This window comes from Coloeus monedula (assembly GCF_965178545.1).
Source record: "Coloeus monedula genome assembly, chromosome: 1".
NCBI lineage: Eukaryota > Metazoa > Chordata > Aves > Passeriformes > Corvidae > Coloeus > Coloeus monedula.
Genome location: NC_138781.1, coordinates 148,136,541 through 148,162,420, shown reverse-complemented (window position 1 = coordinate 148,162,420; position 25,880 = coordinate 148,136,541).

Below are 25,880 nucleotides of genomic sequence, written 5' to 3'. Positions count from 1 at the left end.
TCCCTTTGGTCTCCTCGGAGCTGGGGCTTGGCCAGGGCCAGGCCCTCTGTGCCCGGTGGAAAGTCCTCCCGATGTGCTCTGATGTTACAGCAATCAAGCAGTCCAGTAGAAAAGGGAGAAAATCCGAAATTCCAGAGAAGGAAAAGTTCGACTCTCAGTCTCTCTCCGGAGAACAAGAAGAAGCGGAAAAAAACTGGCCAAAAACTGACTGGAAAAGCTGCAAGCCGGGTGCTTCCTCGCTCCCCCCCCACTGCCCCAGCTGGGAAAAAAAAACCTGCTATCTTTATGTGACCTTGAACAAGTTTCAAACTGCTTTGAGAAAGTTTTGCTCAGTTATTTTCTTCCCCCTCTCAGGCTCAGTTCAGAGGCATAGAAAGGCCAATAATTAATTTCTGGGCATAGGCAGTGATATGGGATACACATCATAAGGTCACCCCAAGACAGATCTCACCTAGCAGCAGATGTAGCTGGAGTTTTTGGACCTCTTCCTCAGGACAAAGCCTGAAGGTTTAAGCTACCTGAAGCCCCACTGATGAGTGGTGAGTGCTGGTGGCAAGAGAGAACATTAAAAGCCTCAAAGAAAAAAGATTAGAAAATCTGTAGAAAGGGGCAAGAGCAAATATTAAAATAATCTCAACACTTTAATCCCCATCCCATTTTAATATAGGACTGTGCTCTGTTACCATAAAAATACCAATTACATTCATTTTGTTAAGGCTTTGGTGAGTAGACTGACCCCTAGACTAATGCAGTTATCAAGTATACTTCTACACAGAGGTGAACAGATGGCTTTTTTTGTGTGTGACTGTTTAAGAAAACCCATTTCTGCAAACAGGGGGATGTCAGGCAAGTTAGTGGAACAAACTTCTCCTTCTGTAACAAATTAATTGTCTAGCAAAACAGAGCTTAGTGTCAGGTTAGTTTCCACTCAGCTCAGGTAAATTAATTAACTTTCCAATGTGTTACTGGAAAACTGAAGGATATGCTGGTGTTTCTGGATGTGTATGACATCAGAACACACATTGCAAGTGGGACCAGGAGCCTTTTCCTCCTTGCTGATATCAACATAACCCCTGTCATAGCTCAGTCTGGCTTGGATGGCAATGAATCAATGATGAATACTTTAAAAAGATAGCTGTGAAATCCCATTGAAGAGTAAAATATTTGGGGCTAGGAAAAGCCATTAATGACCATCTCAACCCTCAGTAAAGCAGAGGGAAAGATTTTCAACTGGTTAGGTTCAGATGCATTGTATTGTATCTGATTATACTGGTAAAACAATGAAATACCTTTTTATTGCTGACTGCTAATAAAAATATTTTTGTATAAAAACATTAAATCTCATTAACTAGAATTAGAAATACATATATCTATGTATTTTAAATGGAATATTTTAAATTCAGCAAATGCTGAATATGAACAAAAATATTGTGATTACTCCCATTTGGCTGCAGACATGTTTGATGAAGACTCTGTCTAAGCTTTGGAGAGAAACAGGGACTTCAAGGGCTCATCAGACTAATTTTAGGCATTTGCATTATGATGAGATGGCCAAAACCTTAAAGACTCTATAGCTCTGTGCTGATTGAAATGAAGAGGTAATGATTAACATAGAGGTAAATGTCTGCATTGAAGGCATCCATATTTCCTAAATAAATCTGACTGTATTTTTACCGAAAAACTTTTAGTATTAAAAAAAAAAAAAAAAGGCATTCCTTAGGAAAACCTGGAAGAGTTTGTAAATTGGCCAGGTGAAATTCCCAGGCTCCTTTGTCATGCACCAGAAATTACAGTCGGAAAAAACTCAACTTTGAGTGCTCTGTGCTCCTGGGATTTTACTAAATAAGGGCATGCAACTGCGAAGTGAAGATTTACATGCAAGCTGCATTTGAACTACACTTCATAGGGATTAGCATTTTATTGAGTTAATCAGAATCTATGTAAATTTAGGTTGCTTTTTCTCAGATGTGGAAGGGATGGTAAGCAGAGTGAAGGTAGCAGAGGCTGTGAATAATGATAAATATACATGACATGTCTTTGTTATTGTAAATAGGATTATTTCTGCCAAAATCAGTGCTCTGTTTCAACTTGAATATTCAGCCAGGCCTATTATTATACTGCACAAATTATGTGACTTAAAACTTTTCATCTGATGCCTCTCTTAAAGGCCAGGAAAATTCAGTGAGAGAATGGCATGAACTACAAGCATAACAGGTTTTCCTCTGACTCAAGATAGCTGTGTATCAGCAGTGTTCCCAAATCAGCTTATTAATCTTCAGCGTGCAAAGATATTTTTTAGAAAAGGTTGAAGAGAAAAAGAAAGAGAAATCAAAATTGAAGAGTTGGTGAGATGCTGAAATGCAACATTTGCAAGATACTATTTAGAAAATTTCACATGCAGAAGGAATTTTGAGAAAAGAGAGCTTTTTCCAGTGCTACTTTCTCAGAGCAGAATTATCTCTTTGTGAAGTTTTCAGTCTCATCTGCAGTGCTGAGGTTTTGTTCTCCCCTCCACCAGGGCTTCAGGAGCTCATGGGGTTCATTACACAGCAGGAAGTCAGGAGTATCTTCTGTCCTGCTACAAGTCAAGTGGGCTGACCACAGAGGAGCTGGTGTAGTGACATCTGGAAAGAGATACTCAAACCTGACATGAATACTACCTACAGGTAGTGAGTATAAACTTACCTGAGTCTTCTGGGGGGAGCCTCAAGAGGTGTCCCATGGACCTCAGAGCCAGGGAAGGAGGAGACCTGGGCATGGCTTGCCTTGGACTCCACTGCTCAGTGTGGAGCTAGCTCTCAAGAACATGGGCCTCTTTCACCCTGTTGTTCTCTGTCCTTCCCTCACCCTGGGCTGGGTGTGGTGTGTGGGCAGCATCCCTGCAGGAACACCTTATAGATCCATCCCAGCTGGGGTCATAATCCTGCTCTGCAGATCAAGGATGCTTTTCCTCATCTCCTCCTGCTGCACAGGAAGGGTAATGATGCCAAGTAACTTATAAAACTTCATATCCAACATATTTTGGCTTCTTTCTGCATTCATAGAGAGCCAAGTGTGTCTGACCATTTTCTCTGTTTATAGGCAGGGCATGGAAACAAAATCAGGGACATGTGTTGTGTTTGTTGCAGCAGCTGTGCAGCTTAGATTGCGGAATAAACCAGCAAGCACTGGCACACAGAGCTACATATGGCAAAGGTACACAGCCCCACACAGCAAAGTCTGTATGATATAATGATGCCAAGTCCTATAGCTCCCTCTGGAAGCTTTGGGTATGTCTTTCTGGGCACCCAGGAGCGCTTGACCTAATGTGCTTCTCCTTTGTGCCTTTTTCTTCTACTTACTGCTGATGATAAATTGCTGTCTGACATAGAGAAATAACTGGGCCAAAGTACACTCAGGCAGGAAGGAGAAAAGGAAAATGTGTGTTATATTTATGTACATTTTATAGCTGCCACAGAAGCACAAGCTTTGATGTGCAGTATTTTCAGGAGCTCAAACCCTAGTACTAATTGTGACATGAGTGGTATTTACCATGTATAGGTTTTCCTTAAGGGGGATAATGTGAAGTCATCACTGCTATCCAGACTGGCATTTTCAGAGAAGGGCACCCTCTGTCACACAAAATCCCTTGTGCCTTGTGTACCCCCTCCCTTGTGCTGGTGGCAGCAGCTCAGCTATGTACCAAAGGTTAGCTGCTGAGTCACTGGAACCAAAGCAGCCAAATAGTGACTTACTTGAAAGCTACTTGCTAGGAATGGTGATTCACTGATTTGAGGTCTCTTTCATACGACTTTGAGAGTAATTTGATTACCCTTCTTTCCTGAAAGATTTTTTCGATTTCATACTTTTCCAGGAACAGGAGCAGCAGAGCAGCCATACCATGCTGGATGCTCATCTTGGCAATTTCCAAAGTGCTGTGAGCAGAGTATGTCAGGAATCTTGTTTCTAAACAACCACTCAAATTCTTCTGCCTCTGTAAAAGCTTCCAGGCTCCTTATTCTGAAAGCTAGAAAACTTTTCCTATGCATAAATACATTAAACCTCTCTGTGCAAACTTGGTCGTTTTGACTTATCTGAGGAAGCTGCCCTAGCACTTCCTTGGACTGAATCTGCTTTTCCCTGCTCTTGCTCCACAGACCTGCAGTCACTAAGTCAGTCACCCTGTCTGCTGTTAAGCATTGAAATTAATCCCCTACTTGTTATTTTGGCAGCATCCTCATTAGGCCAAGTTCTTTCTGATACGGCTTTCAGCTAGGAGAGAACCAGCTTTATCTGAGAACTGCCTGGAGAAACTCAGTGTGAGTTCCAGAGTACTTACACACAGTGGATAAGCATGGCTTGGTAACTCACAGGTGACTGAGCGATTTAGTAGAAGAATCAGAAACAGAGCTGCAGCTTCCTAATTAGCACAACTTGATATGACTTAGCAGAGGGCAAAATTCCACTTGGTTTACCCAGGCTCCATGTGCTGTACAGTGAAAGGTAATTATTGGAGCATGATTTTTTATAGGATGTGACAACAATCTCTCTAAGTTCTTGGGGTTCAGATTAATTTTTTCATTTCGTATCTGTCTGGTACCTAGCACACTTGTTTTGTCTTATCATAGAGATTCCAGTAATAACATCATCATATTCATAACAGCCCCTGCGTTTTCTGACCTGTATTTCTCTTGCAGACAAAAACCATATAAATACAGTCTCATGGAGCAAAGGTGCAGTCTGGGCTATCAGCCTGGGATGGAAGAAGAGAATTATGCTTTACTCTTTTGGTTTTCTGAATTGCAATCCCACTGAGCACAGCTGGGAATTGCATTAAATCAAAATATTCAGGACAGAGCTGAAGACTTTAGTGCACACATTGTCAAACACTGCCTCACATGAGAGAAAGTTTCCCTGACTTGGTTGGAAGAAATAGTGTCCTGACTGTACCTTTTATTTTTCAACCCAGACAGGGAGATGTAAATAGCCCAGGCCAAGGGTGCAATGTATCTGGAGCTGCAGAGCAAATTAATGAGCTGTAACAAAAGTGGAAAAAGAGGTGATTTCTTGCAGCATCAGATTGCAAGTTACAGACTATAGATTTTGTGTCCAATAGAGTTGAGGAGTGCCTGCAGATGTGTTGAGCAGGATCTGACTGATCATGAATCATCAGAATTCCCTGACATGGGAGAAGGAGCTAGCTTCCCTTATATTCAACCAAGAGAAACAGTAATTTCTACACAGGATCCCTAATATAGACACCCACATTGACTAGAAAGGAATTTATGGGTGACATGACTGTACCTTCATCTATAATTAGATCATGTATTTCATTTGTGATTTCATGGCTGCTCATACTCAAATGTCCGAAAACCCCCAACTTTGCCCTCCGGGTGGTCACTCAGGGTGGCTTTCCAAGGACAGTCCTGGCCAGCTGGTTTGTCAATACAGATCTGCTTCACACTTGCCTTGGCTACATAAACTGTCTTGCAGATCAAGAGGCGCTATCCTAATGTGGAAAGGCTGTTTGTATTCCTGTTACTGTTTTGATTCTATTCCCTGAGCTTTCTCCATGCATTGAATTAAATTGAATGTGTCTGTTTAGGCTAACAAGAGAGACTACATGAAGACTGGGACAGTGAACAAACTGTCTTTGTAAATAGGGTAAATATGTGCTTCCCATGCAACACACAAGCCCTTAGGGGAAAAAAAAAAGAAAAAGAGGCAGTTTTGAATCTTTCTTTCATCCTCATGAAAGTAGCTAGGAACACTTGTTGCCACTTGTTTATGAATTGAACTTGATTTAGTGATTTAGGAACCACTTACCTCCACATTCTTGGAATGAAAGTGGTTAAAAATTAATCCAGCTGGTTTACACTTCAGGAATTGGCAACCTGTCTAAAACAAGCTTTCAAACACTGGAATCTTCTAGTGTTATTGGCCACTCAGAAATGACAGAATTATTCTGGAAAAGATCTCTTAAAACAGAATTGAATGTTCTGCAGTAACTCAACTGTTGAGGTCCTTATCAGCCAGTGGCAGCTTGAGTCAAATACAATCTACAGCAGATTGAAACTTCAGAGCATTTGACACTTATGTGCCTGGGAGGGATTTTGGAGCTGTGAGTTGATATGTGTTTGGATTCCTTGAACTCAGTGAACTTGATGCCTGAAGAGGCCACCTAAAACAGAGACTAGACAAGAATAAGGGAATAAAGGTAGGGATTTATTTGAAGGGCCTTCAAATGTACACCCTGGGGAGCCAGAGGCTACTGCAAAAATGGACCCCAAGATAGACAACAGGTCACAAGTTCTTCACACTTTTATAAGTTCAGGTCATTTGCATATCAGGGTTAATTCTCCAATTAAGGCTTCAGTCAATGATGTAGTTTCCCCAAGCCTGCCCCCTCTTCAGAGGCTTTGGTTTACATTTTGGGCCTAGAACAGTCTGAGTGTCCTTGGAGAGCAGGCCCAGAGAGGCTTTGTTATGTCTACCTAGCATGAGAGAGCAGAAGTTAACAGGCTACAAGAAACTTCAGAGTTACACACTAGGCAGTACAGGATTTAAAAAATATAAAAGTTAAAACCTAAGGCATCAAACTGAGTAAAGGAGAGTGTGATGGTAACAGATGCCAATGCCCTTGCTTCCCAGAGGCTGGAGCAGGAAGTGAGCACCACAAGGGCCTGAAGAAAGGGCTTTCTGATGCTTTTTGGTGTGACTGAGAAGGGATTTTCCTAATAAGAAAAGTAAATCAGTGCAGTGATTAGCCAGACCTACTATCACTGTTTTTGCTTTCTTTGCAGCTGCTGCCATGGTGGCACAAACCCCACTGCAGCAATGGAGTGATTCCTGCCTCTGCTTTATAGGAGAGACAGCCTGGACTCTCTCCATCAGTCAGATAAACTTGCTGGCTTTTTGTGAAGGAATGCATTCTTTCAAACAATAGATGGGGAACCACAGCAGTCCTTACAGCTCTCAGTGAGACACCAGATGTTATATTTAACACTTTATATATAAAAATGCAACTGTTTTTTTGTTGTATAGCTTAGTAATGAGAACCTTTTTTGCCAAAATGCCTACAAAACCAATTTCTGCTAGCCTGCCCTGACCTTCCTGTTCCTCCTCTCTGAATATCATGCTGAGAAGGGAGGAGAGCTGTTAGAGGGCGGGAAAAAAAACAAGCAGCGCTTTTCTGGTGTTTGGATTGCTGTGGTGATTTATGCACAGGGTTATCTGCTGGAGCAGATAAGGGAGCAGCAATTACAGATCTCAGGTCATCAGATTAGTTCTCAAGGGGCCAAAAGCTCCCCTTAGGAGTGGTGACAGATTCAGCTACCAAGCGCTGCCTTTCATGGTGCATCAGCAGTCACTTTAGAAGGCCAAAGGTTTTACTGCAAATGAGACTTTTTTTTTTAATTTGCCGAAGAGCAAAGAACCAGAAAACAGCAGGACTTGCCCCAGGGCACTTGCATTGCTGGGAGGGGATGAAGGAACTGTGTTTCTGCAGAGCCGGTGGGGCTGGTCCCAGCTCCCCCCAGCCCTCCCCACCCAAACAATGGTGCCTGCCTTCGCAGGGAGTGTTTGCACAAGTGCAGCACGATCCAGTCTCTCCCTTGCCATGCTCTGTGCTGGGCCACTTCCAGCTGGGAGATCTTCAAGGACCTTGAGGACTTGTGCTGCATCCCACAGGGAATAAGCAGTGCCTTACATCTGAGTGTGCTCAGAGCTTATGGGCTTCCCCAGCACCAGTGCAGCAAAGATGCAACCCATGTACAGGACAAGATCTCTCTGCTGTGCCTTTGCTATGTGGGAGGTAAGATAATGTAGCTATGTCTGTGTGGCCCCGATGTGTAACTGATTGAAAGGGCAGCAAGAGGCTGATCAAAATTATTATTTATACTTGTGAATTCAACTGAGTTAAACCAGACAGCAAAGATGCTGCGAGCAATAATGGGCAGTATTTTCCTTGTAATTGCATTGAAGTTTTATCACTGCTGCTGTTGAATTCATATTCTTAAGAGACCCATTCAAACAATGGGCTGGCTGGTAAACGTGAGCCACCATGGCCCAAAGCTGGTCCCATCACTGATGTGCAGACACCAGGGCAAAACAGCACTGTGTTTTTAAAGCAAGGAAATGGATCATTTTATTTGAAATAACCAGTTAAGTAAAAAAAATCAGTTCATAATCATTGGTTGTTTAGTAGGCAGTTAAAGAGAAATGCTGTTCATTAGATAATCTCATTAAAAGCCAAGGAAATCAAGCAATTTACTGACACCTATGCGGGCTATTAGTTTGCTCATTTCCATTGATTTGTCTCATTTCACATTTCTGGAATAATGCTTACCATCCCTTTCCAAGAAGCCTATAAATTATGGTATGCACAGTGCAAGCTCTGTCAGAGAGGCTCTAACACACAAAATATTCTCTTACTTCAATAAACAATCTAACGTTTCCCTAAGAAAACACAGCACCTTATGATCTTCTCCTTAATGAAGTCAGAATAAGTTTTGTAGTACATATGGAATTTCCATATCCAAGGAAGATGAAAAGCTGGCTCTGATTTTTGAATAAAGAAAATTATTTTCTTTATTAAGCAGGGTAACTTGGGTATTGACTGGGCAATGACCATGTCCTGTAGAAGTTTTCAAAGAGAAGTAAAACTGATTTTGTAGAGGGTGACTTGGGAATGCCATCTCAGTCTGTCCTGGTCTAACTACTGATGCTTTTGCATTTGAGGTTGAGGCTCCTCAGGCTGTTGCAGATTCACAGTCACCGTTCAAATGTGGCACCTGAAGGTGACAAAAGCCACAGTTTGTGGACCCGGGGCCATTATGAAAGTTTCCAGCTGCTATAACTGTCCTGTTTGATGCAGAATAAGTATCCTTCATAAATTCACCAATAGGAAAAGAAACCCCTGTGCTTTTCTCTGTATGTCTGTCTGTGCCCTGAATTCTCTCTCAGACATTGTCTCCAGTAGCCCTCAGCCAAAGAAATGCCTTTTCTATTTAACCCTAACAGATGATACATTTTTTATCTCCTTTAAACTCGCAAAGTTCTTTGGATGCATTATTTCTTTTCTTTTTTCTTTTTTTTCACTCTTTTTTTCCCCCAGTGGATAGATTGCAGTTGTCCTGCTTGGCAAAGCACAGAACTGAGATGGTTTCTCTTCATTCAGGCTTGCGATGAGTAACTTCACAGTCCCATTTTCAACATTGACTTTAGTCATTTATATCCTGACAAGGTGAACTATCTCCTGCAATCTGGATCTAACTAATGTGATGAAGGTTGTATGATAAGTTACTCTAATAAGTTCTAAGTTCAGAAATACCTGTCTTGATCTTGCCTAGATTGTGACCCAGAAGAGGTTTATGGGATTGGCAGTACTGCGGGAATATTCATTAACAACACCTTAGGGCTTCTTAGGACTAGAAAAATTATCTTGAGTAATTCAACTTCACAGCACATCTGAGAAGGTGAGTGATGATTTGCCAGTCTCTGAGACAAGAAAAAACGGAGCTGTGCTAGTTTACCTCACACCCAAGTTTCAGAGCCCAAACACAGCCCCAGTTTTGTTTGCTAACCTCTGAGGCCACTATTCACTTACAAGTGGAGTCCATCCATTTAGCTGGCCATGTGAAAAATTTTGTTGGTTTGTTTTTGGTTGGGTCTTTTTGTCAAAACCTTCTGATCAGAAGCATTTTCCTGCATCAAATGTAAAACTGGCACTCAGAACCAAACTCTCCGAACTACATTCCCAGCACTGCCTGCAGGAGTTTGGCAGGGAGTTCAGTGGAAACAGAATAACGTTCATATTTCAGCTACTGTAGATTTGCAATAAATAGCCAAAGTATGTAAAAAAAAAGTTGCTTAAATGCAAATGAAGCTCTGCCTCAGTACAGTTACGCATTTTAAGATGCCAAACAACTTCTCTGTTCTAGCCATGAAATAACAATATAACATTGGCAGCATTGCGTACTTGCCTTGCAGTCCCAGAATGCATGTGGAACTCAAGGAAGAGATGGAGAGAAATATGTATGCTTTCTGAATGCCTCATGAGCCACAATGAAACTTAGCACTTCTGACTACAAAAACATCAGTTGTCATATTGGCCTTTTTTTAAGGCAGTGGCTTGCTCAAAGCTTCTGATCCAAATGGAGGATCAGCATGCTGCTATGTGGTGTGTATACACCTACAAACTAATGAGCTTACTTCCCTTAATCCTTGAGTGGAAACTAATTAGTCTTTATAAAGTTAATGTAAACTGGATAGAAATAGAAATATTGGCTGCTGGGACTTTTAAAGAATGCTCTATATTTCACTTTTTATAAGCATTGAATAAAATGTGATTGATCAAAATGTACAACCACATTATGAAGATAAATGCCTGTGCTGTTTGTGCACATTAAATATCTCCAAACACATATTGCAAATAGGGTAAAACAGATTTTGTTCTGAAACATTCCCCAGATAGCTTATGTAGGTGCTTTGTTCCTATGTCTGAAGAATCTAAGAGCAATTCTTTAGTGAAGGTCATTATTGATTTACAGAAGATGTATATATTTAGAATTTGAATAAATAAACAGCTAAAAAAATTAATACTCATAAAAACTGAAGTTCTTCCCTGAAGAACATTGGCCTTGTCAGGTGTTTCAATTTTAAAATACCTAGTGATATTTTTAACCCAAAATTATGCTATTTATGGCTCAATATGGTTTTTAATTATTTAGGCTAATATTTTTGGCAAACAGAGTATGACATCAAAATACTTTCCACTGTCATCAAACTTTTTTTTGACATGCAGTTTCAAGCCTCCAAGATTTGGAATTATTGTCTTCATCTAAAAATGACTTTTTTATCCCTAAGATGAGAAGGCAACTGTATAAGATATTTGTTGTTCATGAAAGCATGGCTTGGGGGTTCATTTCCCTTTCAGGCTAATCCCTTCTAGGGACAGTTAAATCTGTTATTAATATCCTCAGATGCCCGGCAGTGGCTGTGGCACTTGGCCAAAATGTGGCCTTATGTACCTTGATAGTGGTGTGTGGTTTGGAGTTGTTCAATATTTTATCATCCTTCCACACTGTTGCTGGAAGCTCCTGAATATCGTTTAGCCTGCTGATGACACAAAGTAGATGTTTTCTAATAGTGCTTAATGTGGAAAACAGAGCAGCTGAATTAGACAAAGCAGTGTAATGAGGTGGTAAATAATCTTGTCAGGTGTTGTCTTAATAGGCAGTAGAAGGTAATTACCTCCAAAGGGATCCCCAACTAATTAATTGTTAGCCAGACAATTCAGCTCACTGGTTGTTCAGAGAACCTCAAATGCTGTCACATGCTCCTATGGGCTAATTGCCTTAGCCAAGGGCCTTCAGGTGTGTAGCGGGTTGAGTTCGAAACCGGGCAGAAAACACCAATTAAATGTAGTGGTTTTGGTTCAAAATATTCATTACTTACTTATTTTCCTTCTGTGAGATAAGAATTAGGAGAAAAGCAAAGCAGGCACAAACCTTAAACAGTTGCAGTACAATGAAAGAGTTTTATTACTAATAGAATTAAAAGTAAAGACACAATAACAAAACGAAAACAAATCCCCCCCCCCCCCCCCTCCAGCCAGTACTTCTCTCCTTTTACCTAGCTCACACAAGGGATACCAGAACATGGGATGTTAGTCAGCGTTCCAGTTCTTGAAAAGTCTCTCTCTTATGCTTAAGGGAAAAAAGGGTTTTTCCTTCAGTTGCACGTGGTTCCCAAACTGCCACTAACAGCAGATCCGCCCGGAAACAAACAATCTGCTGTGTGTAGAACATCTCTCCCATGAAAAATCTCACAGTTCCTTCACACTGCAAAACATGGGCCATCACATGGGGTTATTCATCTTTTTAAGGATAAGTTCTTTTGGCCTGCACACAAAGGCTCTTCTTCGCCACAAGTCTCTAACAGCCTCTTACTACTATAAAGCCTGACATCGGCATTCTTCACAATCTTCACAGGCACACGAAGATACTCCATCCCCCCATGTTCTTCAAATGGATTAAAGAGACAAACAGTTTGTGGTATTACAGTTTCTTACCACGGCATGCAAGAAGGTTTCTTTTAAGCTGCGCGCCAGAATCGTGGCACCGCCCTCTTTTCTCCCGTCGCCATTTCCAGCTCCGTCCCACGGGACTCACTTCTCTTTCTCTCTGACTCTGACGCCGCCATGCTGAAGAGTGTTCTTGTTCAGCCTTTACGGTGGGGAAAGCCTCGCTCCCTTTGTGCTGCTGGCTGCGTGGTGTCTTCTTCAGTTCAGCACGAAGTGTGCTGGCTGCAGACAGGAGGCTCTGCCGGCTCCCGTTGACTCCGCCGGCCCCGCGTGGAGAGGAGAGGGACCTGCCGGTCCCCAGAAGCCGCGCTGGATGGGTTTAGCTGTGAGCAGTCCATGGCTGGTTTGAGCTGCCTGTGGCTCTGAGGCAGTCCCCCCCCAGCCACCCAGGGTCCGTGCCACAGCGTGGGGAAAGGGGGAAAGGGGCAGTGGCCCCGGCCCGGCCCGGCGGGGCCGGGAGGCTCCGGAGCCCCCACCTTCCAGCAGGCGAGCTCCGACCAAAAGGGAAGTCCCGCCTTTCTGTGCGGTTTAAATATGTAAATTGTGAGAAGCGTAATTGGTCTTAAAGACTGTCCATCAACTCAGGGTCAACCCAATACAAGGTGATAAAACCTTGTAAACATAAATACGATTGATTTGACCACTGGTTCTACCCATATTGAAGTGTGGATTTAACCATAGTAATTAGTTTTAAATTTTACAATAAAAGGAACTGGCTGGAGCATCATGTAGAACTGTAAATACAAGGTAGACCCAGGTTCTGGTTATATTAATCGCAGAATAGTTAGGGTTGGAAGGGACCTCTGGAGTTCATCTAGTCCAACCCCTGATCTTCTAGTCCCCTTGTGGAAAGGTACTGCAATAATGTCAGATTTTTTGTGTGACTTCAGGCTGATGCTGACAAATTTTCATAACCTTCATGCTGTTACAGATCTGTCCTACAGAGCTGGAGGGACCAACCTAAACAGATCCTCCTGGGTGACCATGTCTCTCTGGCCCGGGTGCCAGTCTGGTCTACAAGGAATTTTCTCCAAGAAGAGTTGTGAGAATGAAAACTGAGTTTCCTTTCCTCTTACATGACTGAAGCAGCCAAAAGCTGTTGGAGCCCTCACTCGTGTTGTGTGTGAGTGAGGCAGCGCTGCTGGTCACTGGCTGCCCATGTTTGTCATGGGTCCCACTCCAGAATGGTACATGGGTCTGGTGTGATTGGAGTGTCTGAGGATGAGCTTAGAGCAACAGTGGGGATTCATCTTCTGAATGTTCTCAGCTACTAACAGCCTCATTGCCCTGGCCTGGTCTGTTCTCCTTACAGTACAATTGAGAGAACAGCCAGGGCTTGGGCCATCTTGTGGAAAAGAGTTTTCAGCACACTGAAGTGCTGCCAAGGGATGTTAAACCCATTTGCTGGGTAAAATGTGCCTCCTGCTAACCCCAAGTGTGGTTGGTTGCTTAAGTACCCACACTTGCCTTCCTTCAGCCACAATCCATGTGCCTCACATGCTCACATTTGAACCCTCCTGCCCAAAAGCTGCAGTGCCTGGAAATGTCCCAGTCCCTCACAGTGCCTCCTGCTCTTTGTGTGCACTCACCTTTGCATGCACTTGGGAGAAGAACAGTGTTTCAGTGACACAATCACTTTTCAGGAAGACCAGGTAAAGCCATCAGAATTGGCTGGAAGGAGGTGATGCAAACCATCAGAGAGCCAAGACCTCACTGACGAATTACCTTCAGAGGCAAGGTCAGGGGTCACTGAATCCACTGATTTTGTTTTTCAGAGCCTCCAACAATTCACTTTCTTTCCTCACTGAGATGGCAGATGCCAGTGCATTGGCAGTGAAAAAAAGAATTCTGCTGTTGAAATAACTCACTAATTTTAAGAGCATGACCTGAACGGCACAATGGAGAACTGATAATGTAAAACCAGAAGAGAGCAGCTAAAATGTCTTCCCCCATCAGTACTTTGTAGTCAGCTTTGTAACATTAAAAAACCAGGCTTTTGTGAGAATGCAATCCAACAAACCCCATTTCAAATGAATAAATCAACTTTCCCTGATGGCAAGCTATGTGCAGAACTGAAGCACTTAGCGTAGCTATGGTAACAGTATCTTCCTGCTAACAAAGAAATAAGCTGCAATAAGAGAAGGATTTGTGAACAACCAATAAGTGGGCAACCAGACAACAAGAGTTTGTAGAAAACAGTGTTGCAAAGTTCTTGGACATGAGTGTTTGTAATACACTATTTCGGTGTTACAATTTGATTCTGAAAACAGCCAAACCAGCACTTGCTTGGTTTGCTGAAGGGGCGTAACTGGGCCAGGATTACAGCTTTTTGTCATTTGTAAAGGTTGTGGCTTATCTCTGCTTTGACAATTTTCAGCTCCTTTGGAAAAGGTCTCCTGAACTTTTCACCCAGCTGATGTTTGCTCACAGCCTGGATGTGCATACACAGAGCTGCCCTGTTCCTGTCATGGCTCAAGGGACTTTTCCTACACAAATCTCTGGAGATCTTGGAGAGAACGGGTTGTTGAGGGACAGTAATTACAACATGGTGGTGGTGGGCAGCCACAGGTTCTATTACACAGCTGTCTGCCAGGCTGTATCCCCACAAGGCATGTCCATCATACTCTCCATTGCACATCCAAAAATTCATACCTGCACTGTGTTTCTCTCAGGTCACACAGCCCATCCTGGCATAGTAGAGCAGCTGTGTCAGACTGTGTGGTGCAGACTGTTCTGGTACTGCCAGCACCTCTGCTGGTTAACTTGTGCCTGCCCCTCAGATGGCTGAAGGGAATCAGCAGATGGCTCATCCCCAGGTCCCCAGCAATGGCACATCTCTCTTGGCTGCTCAAACAACGTGTAAAACACGGTGTCCATTGATAACAGAAATGGTTTCTGGGCAGTTTCCATCCTGTTCATACAACCTTTCTGTTGGTCATTTAAATTGCCAGAGGCTCACACTGTGAGCACCCAGCATCTGCTCCTTTAATAACATACTCTTTTCCTGCTGTAGGGCAGTTGTTAAATTTGATATATTTCTTCATTTTCCAAGGAAGTGACAGTATGGAAGATTTTAGGAAGCATTCAGCACTGCAACACTGCCAGGATGAGAATGTCAGCTTGGAGGAAGATATCCTTGCCCAAAGCTTTCAAAAACATTTTGTTGTCCCTGTGGTCACTAGGACATGGACATCACTGGTGTCAATGTCACTTCCTTGATTATCTGTGCCTCTGCTAGGTTTGTGACAGAAGTCTAAAATCATGGGTCGAACAGAAGAAGTAAATAAGAAAGAAAAGGTGAGTTGGCTTCACAGTACAAACGAGGAGCATAAAGGGTTCAAAAGAAACATGAGATTACTGTCTGCAACACATGACTGACTGGTGGGACTCTCACTGCAGAGTGACACTCTGGGACTGGACAAGTGTTTCCTTGAAGATGGGAGAAATGGGAATAACAAGCCTTACTCTCAGCTCCTGAAGTCCCTGAGCAGCAATTCCTTGGAGGTCTCCAGGACAGTGTTACATTCTGGTTGTCTAGCCTTCTTTGTCTTAATAGCCCACTGGCTGTTACCAGAGATGGAATAACAAGTTTTCTTAGGCTTTAGCTTCACACACTGTGCTTGTCCTCACCTGCCAGTGCTGCAGTGCCATGGTAATGTGCACTGAGAGCCCAAGATGGAGGAGGAAGCAGTGCCAGGAGATATTTCATTTTTTATTCTGCAATGGAAAGAGAAATCCATTTCATGGACCTGGGCTGTTATCTCTGCTCAAAATAATGATGCACTGCAGCCAGGCACACCACGTGGCTCTGCCTGTCTGTTGATGGCTGCACTCACTGGGAAGGTGTCCAACACCAAGCAAAATGCCCTGAAGCAGCAAACCACTGTGGCTGGGTTCTGGAGCAGAACTACATCATTTCTTTGCCTGAAGGCAAGTGGGGTGAGCTGGGCACACTGCTATATCAGCATGGCTTCCCCACCATGAAGACCTCAGGAATGATACATTTTCTTCAGTATTCCAGGAGACCTCTCACCCTGGGAATTCCCACTGCAATCACATCCCAGGAGGGTGGGCTGCCCATGCAAAAGGGAATCAAGTGGAAAACATGGCATCAGAAAAAAGGATGTTGAAAACTCTCTATTGGCAGCATTTCACCCGTTTACAGCAGACAAGCTCTTTGATTTGATGCTGCCCACTGCTCTTGATACCAAATGGGGTGACCATGCCTGAGTTTGACTGGCTAAGCTCATTTTTCTTCTGAGTTTGCTGGGCCTTGTAGTATGGTACTTAGCACTTTTCCTCCATGTCTCACTGAGAGAGGTTGGATTGTGTGGTTATTATTAGCACACATTCAGGCTCTTAGCAGCTGTAGGACACAAGCAGTAGCACATGTAAGGAGATTGGGTAATGTGACCTTTTGTTTGTGCCAAGGTATGGGCATGAGTTCAGAGATACAGAAAGTACCCTGGACCTTTCTTCCCTCCCTTGTTCTATTTACAACCTGAGTGTATTTAGGGTACAGGGACATGAATCAAAACTGACTTAGACTTTACTTACCACTGTAGTTGCAGTTCTTATTTTGACCCCATTAAATATTTTCTTGGAAGACTGATTTCCTTTGGCTCATTCATTGATCATTTCATATGAGAAGTATCAAGGAATTTTATTGATTTTTTTTACTGCTTTGCCTCTACAGTTAATTTTATAAACTGGTTCTTCAGACCAGTAGGTGGACAGTCAGTATTTCAATGTAGCTGTTACAGAAAGGTGTGTACCTGGTGCTATCACAAAATGCTTTGGGGAGTGAATCAACCAGTATTTGTCATGTGTGAGCTTAACATGCTCACTAAACAGCCTTTTCATGCTTTTTTCTTTCTAAAATAGGAAATGATGATGTAAAAGATGATAATCTCAATAATAATATTTAGGAAGTGTATATCACCTTTCACCTCAAGATATAAGTGTTTTATAAACTACTAAGACTCAAACCTAGCAGGGTGTTATTGTAATGAATATTGAGACATCCTACTTCAACTTGAGCTGAAAATAGCCTTGAGGATGCCAATAAGTTTCTATTATAGACCTCCCTATGGTGAGTGTTAGCAGGGGTTGAGCTATTGTGAACAGGATGGGCAGTCAAAAATTAAGGTCAAAGCAAAAATTGTTGTGGTTTACAAAGACAACAAAAGTAGTTTCTTTTCCAAATGCCCCTAAGGAAAATAGGATTTTTGTTTTATTTTTATTAATACAAATGGTTATTTACCTAGCATGGGAAAGGATCCCCTTCTTAAAATTTCAATTGTAAACCAAGCTCCAAAGTCCATCATATGATTTTTTTTCATTGTTTTATTTACTTATATTTGTTGGGGAGACACTTTTTTTTTTTTAAAGCAGAAGTGTTCACATCATCATGTGATTTCAGAAGGTCTAGTTTTAAGTAAAACACCAGGTATTAAGAGTTTTATGATAAAATGATAAGAAGTAGCAAAAATTACAAGAGAATTATTTATTGAACCTAAACCAAGTCTTGTTCAGTATTTCTTCATGGATCAACAGGAGTTGTAAAGGAATATGAATTGTTATAAAACAATGTCAGCAGAGGGGTAGGGAAGGTGATATAAATTCTTACACAGAATGAAACCAGGAGACATTTTAAATTTCTGAATGGGATATGACACTAACTATGTTGTAAAGAGCAAAGGTGTTGTGAATAGGAAAGTTTGCATTTCTAGTTTCACTGTAAGCACAACTTTAGTATTTCTGATGTTGCTATAAATATCCCATCCTAGTGGCACTGAACTTCAACAACTAAAAATATTAATAAGGTCACAGAATGATGTTTTTGTCAGTATTTGTTGGTAAACTCAGAAGGAGCATGAAACTCTGTCAGAAAAGAGTTTTAAAGTGTCTTTAATAATCCCATGGCATCCTTCAGGAGTTTATCCAGGTTCAGGTCATTACAGCCCAGTAGTTGCTGGATTCATCACAAATTAAACTAGTGATAACCCATCAAACATGCAATTTCCATCTAAATTGGAAATAGCTACTAATGATTTTTATTAATGGGTTTAGTATAGAATGATTAGATACTGTTCTCATATACATGATGGGCTTTTCGCCCACTCAGACAAGGATATAGTTTCATTTGGAATTTGCTGTATGAAAACTGTGGCTCTTCCACCCATAAAAGCCCTTGAGATTTCTAGCTAGCCAAGGGCTTTTTGTATTCTAGTTTGATGCATTTTTCTGACTTGGTCTATCTAATCGTGCTACTCTCCTGCCTTTCCTGTTACACAGCAGAAAGATCAAGGAATGAGTTTCAAAACAATAAAAGGTCCCTCCTCTTTCTTGATTCAACAACAGAAACAGACAGCTTGAAAAACCTGGAAGCTGATGCCTGCTATTTTATTTTCTGCTTTTTTTTTTTCAGATGGGAACATTTTTCTTTTGCTACTTGACCAAACAAGTACCCTCCCCCCATATTCAGCACTTGCCTATTTTATGTGCAGGCATAAAGGCAGCTTCAAGCTTCAAGGCAGTAACTGAAGCACACACTTTATTGCCCATTTCTTGGTAAGATGTGACTCGTCCTCAAAAATAACGAAAACTATACTCTCTGAAATGATTTGTGCCACCTTTGCTCTTTCTGTAACATTGCTGGGACAAATCTTGTGCACACAACCATTGCCAGCACCACATGTAGGCCCATAGCAGTCAGATGTGCAGCACTGACCATAGCTCTAACTGATGAAATGAGTTTAAACCCATTTAAACGTGCACTGGAGCTTTCAAGTTGATTAGGAATCTTTAATATCTGTGTGAAGTGGCACAGACAGAAATATGTTGTTCATGAGAAGAGGCCTCCATTCAACACAGTTCCTCTTCCCATCTAACTTGGTGGCATATCTTCATGGTGCTGGGTAACAGAGATGTGATGCAACCTTCTCCCTGTCATAGACAGGTGACAGAACTCTTGACTCAGCTCTGAAATGTCTGTATCTTTCATATGGCAATGAATTAACCCAACCAAAGCATTCCTGTTTATAAAGGTTGGCTGAACCTATTCCCTGTAAAGAAAAATCCCCATAGCCAGTGATACAGGGAACAGCTGAAGAGACACCGTGGTTAGATGCCAGTGCAAGAGGCAGTTCCAGTGCACAGCCCTACAAGCTACATTCTGACTTCAGAAAATTATAGGAGAGTCATATTCATTTCTTAAAATGCTTCTCTTGGCACATGCTTGTATCCTGGCTTGTGAACCCACCAGCTGTATGGTAATGTCCTGATGGATTTAGCTCTGCCTGTACCTTGGAGAAGGTTCACCATGGGTAGCACAAGGAGCTTGAAGGAGCACACCAAGAATAACCCTCCTTAGTCAAAGCCACCCAGCTTGAAGGAAAGTGGGAGTCTGTCGTGAGAGTGATGGAAGACAGAGGGGCTCCAGGCAGCCTCCCATTATGAGTTATGTGTTTAGCATTATTTCTAGAGCAGATGCAATTTATCTCCTTCCAGTCAATACACAGACATTTGTTTTCTGCTTAAGTCAGGTATATACCTCAGAAAGATATATAGAGCTATTATTCTAAAGCCACTTTTCCTTACACAGACAAAAAAGTCAGGAACAAAATATGCTTGGATGTTTTGGTAGATACATTTTTGAAGAGTACAACTCAAATGCTGTGGAAACTTAGGTAGCTGGCAGGAAAACAGACCAACTCTGTGCTGCCTTCAAAATCCCTGCATTTTTAACTCTTTTTTTGATGTCTCTGTTTTTTACCACAGATACTGATTCTGTCAATTCTGATTTCAACCAGGCTGCATGTGAGAGAAAAATGAGGTCTGAGCAGATGGTTGACATGAAATAAACGGTGAATTACTGCACAACGGTAGGAAGTCCAGCACATTCTGCAGTGCTCTAAGTCTACAGGTAATATGGATGCCAAAGCAATCAGACTTGAGGGACGCTCAAACATATAGGAATAGATGTGAAGTATACAGCCTAAAGACTGAAATCCTTGATCCTATGAACAGAAACGCTTTATCAAAATTTCTATAGATTGGACTTCTTGTTCCCCTCATGATAAAGCAATATGGACAGCATATATTGAGGGAATATGTAGAAATCCAAATTTTACTTGTCTCTGCAACAAAACTTTCTGCAGAGGGATAGACCAGATAACCCAAGGTACGGGGCTTGATTATTTTAAATGACTGAACAGGAGCTAGGAAAAGATTAGACAATTGTCTTGATAAAAGCAGTACCTGTAACCAGAACAGACAGAGTGAAAGCAGTTCTGCAATAGATTTCTAGTTTATAGTTTGGGTCACAAGTTAATCAGTACCTGAAAGGACATCGACGGAAACCATTTTTCAGGGCAAATCATTGCAAGACTACCCTGGGGACAGCTATTCAACTTCTGGATCCTCCAGAGACGGCTTTCCTCAGAGATGGAGGACCAGGCTTCGAGTGCTAGATGGGGTGAAGCTGACCTGGTAGTCCCTTGCTTGCTGTACGTCCTACCTAAATGCTTGATGAAAAAAAGCATTAAAAATTGTGTGTGCTCACCATGAGAATGTGTTGTGGCTGGCATCTAGCTTGAGTGGCTCCATCCCACCTATGTAGCACCCCTCTGTGCTTCTGGGTAGGAAGAGAGAAAGCATAGTTTATGGTATCTTGCCTTTATATCTCTATACAACACACCACCTGATTTCAGTCATGAGCGAATATGAAAAGACGGTGTCAGTGGATCGACGCCGTGTTTATTCCACAGGGTCCCTCATGGACGGCTCAGGCGGCGCTCTGCCAGCACCCACGCGTGCACACAGCCTCACCTGGGCAGGCGGTCGCGAACAGCCGCTCACACACACAGTCTGTGCACGAACCGGAGACAGAGAGGCGAGAGGGGCTCTCTGCATGCGATTCCAAGGTGTTTAATGAAACCAACACACTCGAAGGAAGCAGGGACAAAGAACCAAGAACGAAAGGCACACGTGGTTTTAACCCAAAGGGTCCCAGAGACGGCCTCAGAAGCCAATGTCTGAGGGCTAGGGGGCAGAGGCAAGGGTGAGTGACACAAGAGGAGCCAATGGGAGAAGGGATAGGAGGGGGGAGAGAGTCAGTGACCAGTGGAATCTCGGTAAAGGGAGAACTTTATATCACAGAGGTTTAGGGAGAGATCACTTTCAAAGCAACGTGGGGGTGTAAAGTGGACTTTGCCACTGCAACAAGTGAAGTGTTCCCTGAGCCAAAGTTATCCCAGCAGTTGCTGACTTTCCAAAATATTTTGGAACCAAAAAGGTGAAACATACTAAATAAGTGAAGAATTTTCTTATTTAATTGAAAATTAAGTAGTTCTTGGATGATCTGGCAGTGCTAAATCCTAACGGTAATTCTTCTGGCCTGAAATGTTTCTTCCCCAGTTGAATCTAGGTCACAGAGAAAGCTAATTCAATATTGCAGCCACGAGTATTCTGCCTGGGTGGATTAATGGACTATACTGAGCTTCTACCTCTTCCCCCATGATACTGGGTCAAAGACCTTGGTCAGTAATTATTAATACTATTGGCCTACATTCCTGTCTACTTGTGTATATATATATTCTGTAAAATTATTTTCTTCAGTTTTAGCCTGGTGAAAGGGGCTCTTTGATGTTTTCATTTACAGGCAGACAGCTGGATCACAGGCCATCACATAGAACTGTGGCTCCTGGGCTGAACACAGCACTGCCTGTCTCCTCTGAATTTTAGCCTGATAGACAGCAAAGCATTCCCTCCATCCAAAGCTTTTAAAAGGCAGGCAGAGAGATCTGGGCCTTAAAATCTGGATGGCGGCTTTAACATCATTTAGATTTGCAGTCTTAGGGGCTGGCATAACATTAAGCCTGTTGGCCTAGGGAGAGCTGAGGAACTGGAAATGATTCAGGGCTGAGCAAAAGCATAATCAGTCAGTGAGGACTTCTCTCTCCTTTCCTTCCAGTATTGTTTTCCAGCACTATTCTTGCCTTTTTCCTGCAGAAGAAGGGACTGATCTGCTTTGTTTGCTGAAGCAGTTGTCAGAGTGTTCCAGGACATGAGCATTTCAAACAGCTACACTGGGTGGAATAGAGGATTCCTTGGGTTGGAACCAGGTCTTCAAAACAGCCACATAGCTAATACTAAATTTTCATTTTCATTAGTGCTATCACATCAAGTGCTCTGTAGGGAAAAAAATGGCTAAACTTTACAGATACCATTTAGTAAAAATGAAGAAGGAGGTCAATTTATTAAGTAATGATCTTCATGAAAATTCACCTTTTCACATACTGCAGTTTCAAAATGGAGAAGGTATGGGACAAATTTCCACGTTTCCTTGACTCTGACAATTATTTTCATTCTGAAAAGCCTACATGTACCATGAAGTTTTCAACAGGGGCTGGGGAGAAGCTAAACGTAGGAATTTGGATAATACTGGAGGTTTTAGCAGGATGCCAAATTGCTTGATTTTTGGGTTGTTCACTTTGGAAGGTATTTACACTAGTTGTTCATGTATTTTGATGGACTGAACAACTAAATGGAGTCCTTGTGAAACAGAAATATAATCAGGTTTAATTTGATGAGGAAACAGGTGCTTTCCAGCAGTCTTACTCCTTTCACCAAGGACATTGTTTAGATACATTGAAAGTATGTTGAAGTATATCATTCATGACTGTTCTCGCTCGCAATTAGCTCCATAAATAAATGCTCAAATATCTGTAAATGGGAAGATAATTTATCGTGAGCACAAAAGATCTATGAAGAGCTTTGATATCGTTCTTGTATGAAGGAATTACCATTATCAAAATACACATTTGGCTGCTACTGTTTAGGGCAGCTAAATTTTGACAATCTGGATGGAGAATTGATGCATTTTGCAATGTTACTCATAGTTTTCATCACCAGACAGAATCAGGCTTTGTCTGCTCTCAGGGGTGCAGCCTAAACATCCTAACAAATACATTTTCTTGTAAACGGGACAGATTTTGGTCACTTGAAATACAGAGGGAAACAACTAACATAACTTCTTCAGACTTTTTTGCTTTATTTTTTATCTTGTTTTGTAGTGACCTTGGTAATAACAAGTAAGTTAGGAGACAGGATTTTTTATTTCCAATATGGCAAAGTTTGTAGAACTGCATTTCTGTCTGTTTCTCAGTGAGTTATTGCCACCCAATACTTCTCAAATCTGCCTGTTTCATCAGCTTTGACAAAGATAAGGAGCCTGAAATTTGCTAAGTGCCAGTAAGTTTCAGAGACAAAGAGAAGAGAAAAATCGGTCAGTTTCACCTTGGCAATAAAGTTCTCTGTGAGAGCTCCTTGGTTACATGCCTGGTTTGACTCACCAGCTTTCTGCAAGAGCGAGGACACAGGGCAGCATGAGTCTGCTGCCTAGGGCTTCTCTTCTGGTTGTTCTGGTTTTCTTTGCCCCTGGAACAAACCAAAAAATGATGTTTCTGTGGAGGGCTGTGAGCCCTCGGCACAGAAGCCCTCTGCACTCCAATGGAAAGAGGCCTGAGGGCCAAAAGAATCTCCCCAGAGATAAGCAATCTTCCTTGGGTCCCACATGCCTTACTTCTTTATGGTAATAGCCTGTACCCAGCTGGGTAATTGGTTTCTACCCCACCCCCTGCCTTTCCCATAAAAAGCCCCTGTTCCTGTCCCTGAGCAGGGGGTGTTTGTTCCTGGCCTCACCTTCACAGGGGCTGCTGGACAATTAAAGCTGCCTCTGTGGAACTGCCAAATGAGGCTCCTGTCTCTCTGTCCCCGAGTTCTCCTTGGGTGATTTCACAAAGAGCTGATTCACAAGAGCTGGAATCTCTTGTAGCTGTGAAAACGCTACGCTTGCTGAAATCACCTGTTGCTCAGGGAGGCCTGCCATCACCCCTGGAAGAGTTGTTCTTTGCAGGATGTTCTCTCTAGGAAGGTCATGGCATACTGGTGCTGACCAGCATTGGACCCCCTGCAGTATGTTTCTATCTTGTATTCTGGATAGGCATGGCCAGGTTCAGAGAAGCAGTTCCTTGTGCATGAAAGGTTCTGTTGAAGTAGGATACATCAAGCTTTTACAGCACCCAATTAACAGGTAACTTGCCCAAAAAGCAGGAAGTGATGTGCCAGAATAATTCCCTGTTAACAGAGGTTGATTTTGTTGACTATCCCAAGCTTTTATTGGTATCATTCTGCTTACAGACTGACAATTTAGTGTGACTGGAACAACAACATGAGTGAGCTGGACTCATGGACATATCTGTGACAGCCCTGCCTCCCTGATAACAGATGTGGTCATCCTTAGTCTGTGAGATACTGTAGTACACCGAACACCCTCTTTTCTCCCCGTTCACCTTTCTAGGCCTTTCTTCCCTGAGCACAAGGGCCTCCCTTTACCCGAGGATGCTGTAAGCCCCAAAAAGGTCACAAACAATACGAAAGCAATCGAAAGGACCAAGAAATAGTGTTTACCTATCTCCAAAGTCGTACTTAATATCTCTTTTGTCCCTAAAGTTTGAGGCTGTCAGGTCTCCAAAATATGTCCATGCAAAGGAGTTTGGGTCCCACAGCTGCAGTTGTCATGATGGAATTCAGATGGATTAGGGTACCAGAGGTACCAGATTGGGTACTGGATTAGGGTACCAGAGGTCACGGCCCAACATGACTTGTAGCAAAGGAGCTCTGTGTTCCCTTGCTCCTTTGATCATCCTCCAGCCCCAGAAGTTTTTCTCCAAGAACTAAGGGAAATCAGAAAAAAGTCCTCTCTATTTCCCAGATCTGTGTTGAAAAAGGGCAGCCTTTTTCTCCCTGGTTATTCTCAGCCTTATGTGCTCAGAGACAGAGCCCATAAATTTACAGAAAAAGCTCATGCTTTTTCCCTAGGAGAATAGGAAAGAAGGATCAAACAGATCTCCTCCTGGCACTGAATTCCCTCTCTCCTTTTCTGTAGTCTAAGTCAGCTGCTCTTCCAAATTTTCTATCGCAGGATCATGGCACAGTTGCTAAAGCAAAGCTCTGTTAAAGTGGTTGTGTTAGGTCTTGCCAGGGCACACAGCCCAGGTGGGGGGATCTGCAGGCATGTTACAAAGCTGAAGCATTTTGATTTCACTTACAATGCCATTCCAAGGGTGAGGTTAGCAAGATTATATTCCTTCCCTGCCCTCATCTTTCCTAAGGGGATGCGCAACCCGCAATTAAGAGCCACCATAATTGCAACCCATGCTCATCAGGTCTATGGATGTGCTGCAAATAATAGCACCAGCATGGGGAAGCTGCAAGTCAGCAAAGATGTTTCCAGGAAAATAAATTTCCCCTTGCTCTTCTGCCCTCTCAAACTATGCTCCCCAGAGCTTCTTTGAGTGGGATGGCAGAGCACTGGGGCAGCCAGCCGGGAGTGCTGTGAGCTCTGCAGCTCCCCTCTCTGCCAAAAACAAATCAGAAAACCTGCAGTGAGTTCAGGAGCTCAGAGCCAGCATGGAGAGCTGAAAGGACTTTGCAAAGCAGAGATTAATTTCTGGCAAAGGATGTTTGACATTCATGAGCTATTAAAGCTTTTGGATATAAAAAGCACTGGCCTGTTTAATTACGGGTGAGCCCAGCTAGCTGGGTTTCTTTGCTGTGGGAACTGAAATGCTGCTGCTTTCTGAACCCACAAGTCAGTTTTATAACTCTGCTCAACTGCCATTTTTTTGCTTCCACTCTTCACTGCATGTGCTTGGGTCAGAGCTGAATGACATGACTGGCATTTGTTCCACATCTGGATCCTGTCACTAGAAATGAAGATATTTTTAGCCTGAGTTGAATCATTGCTATT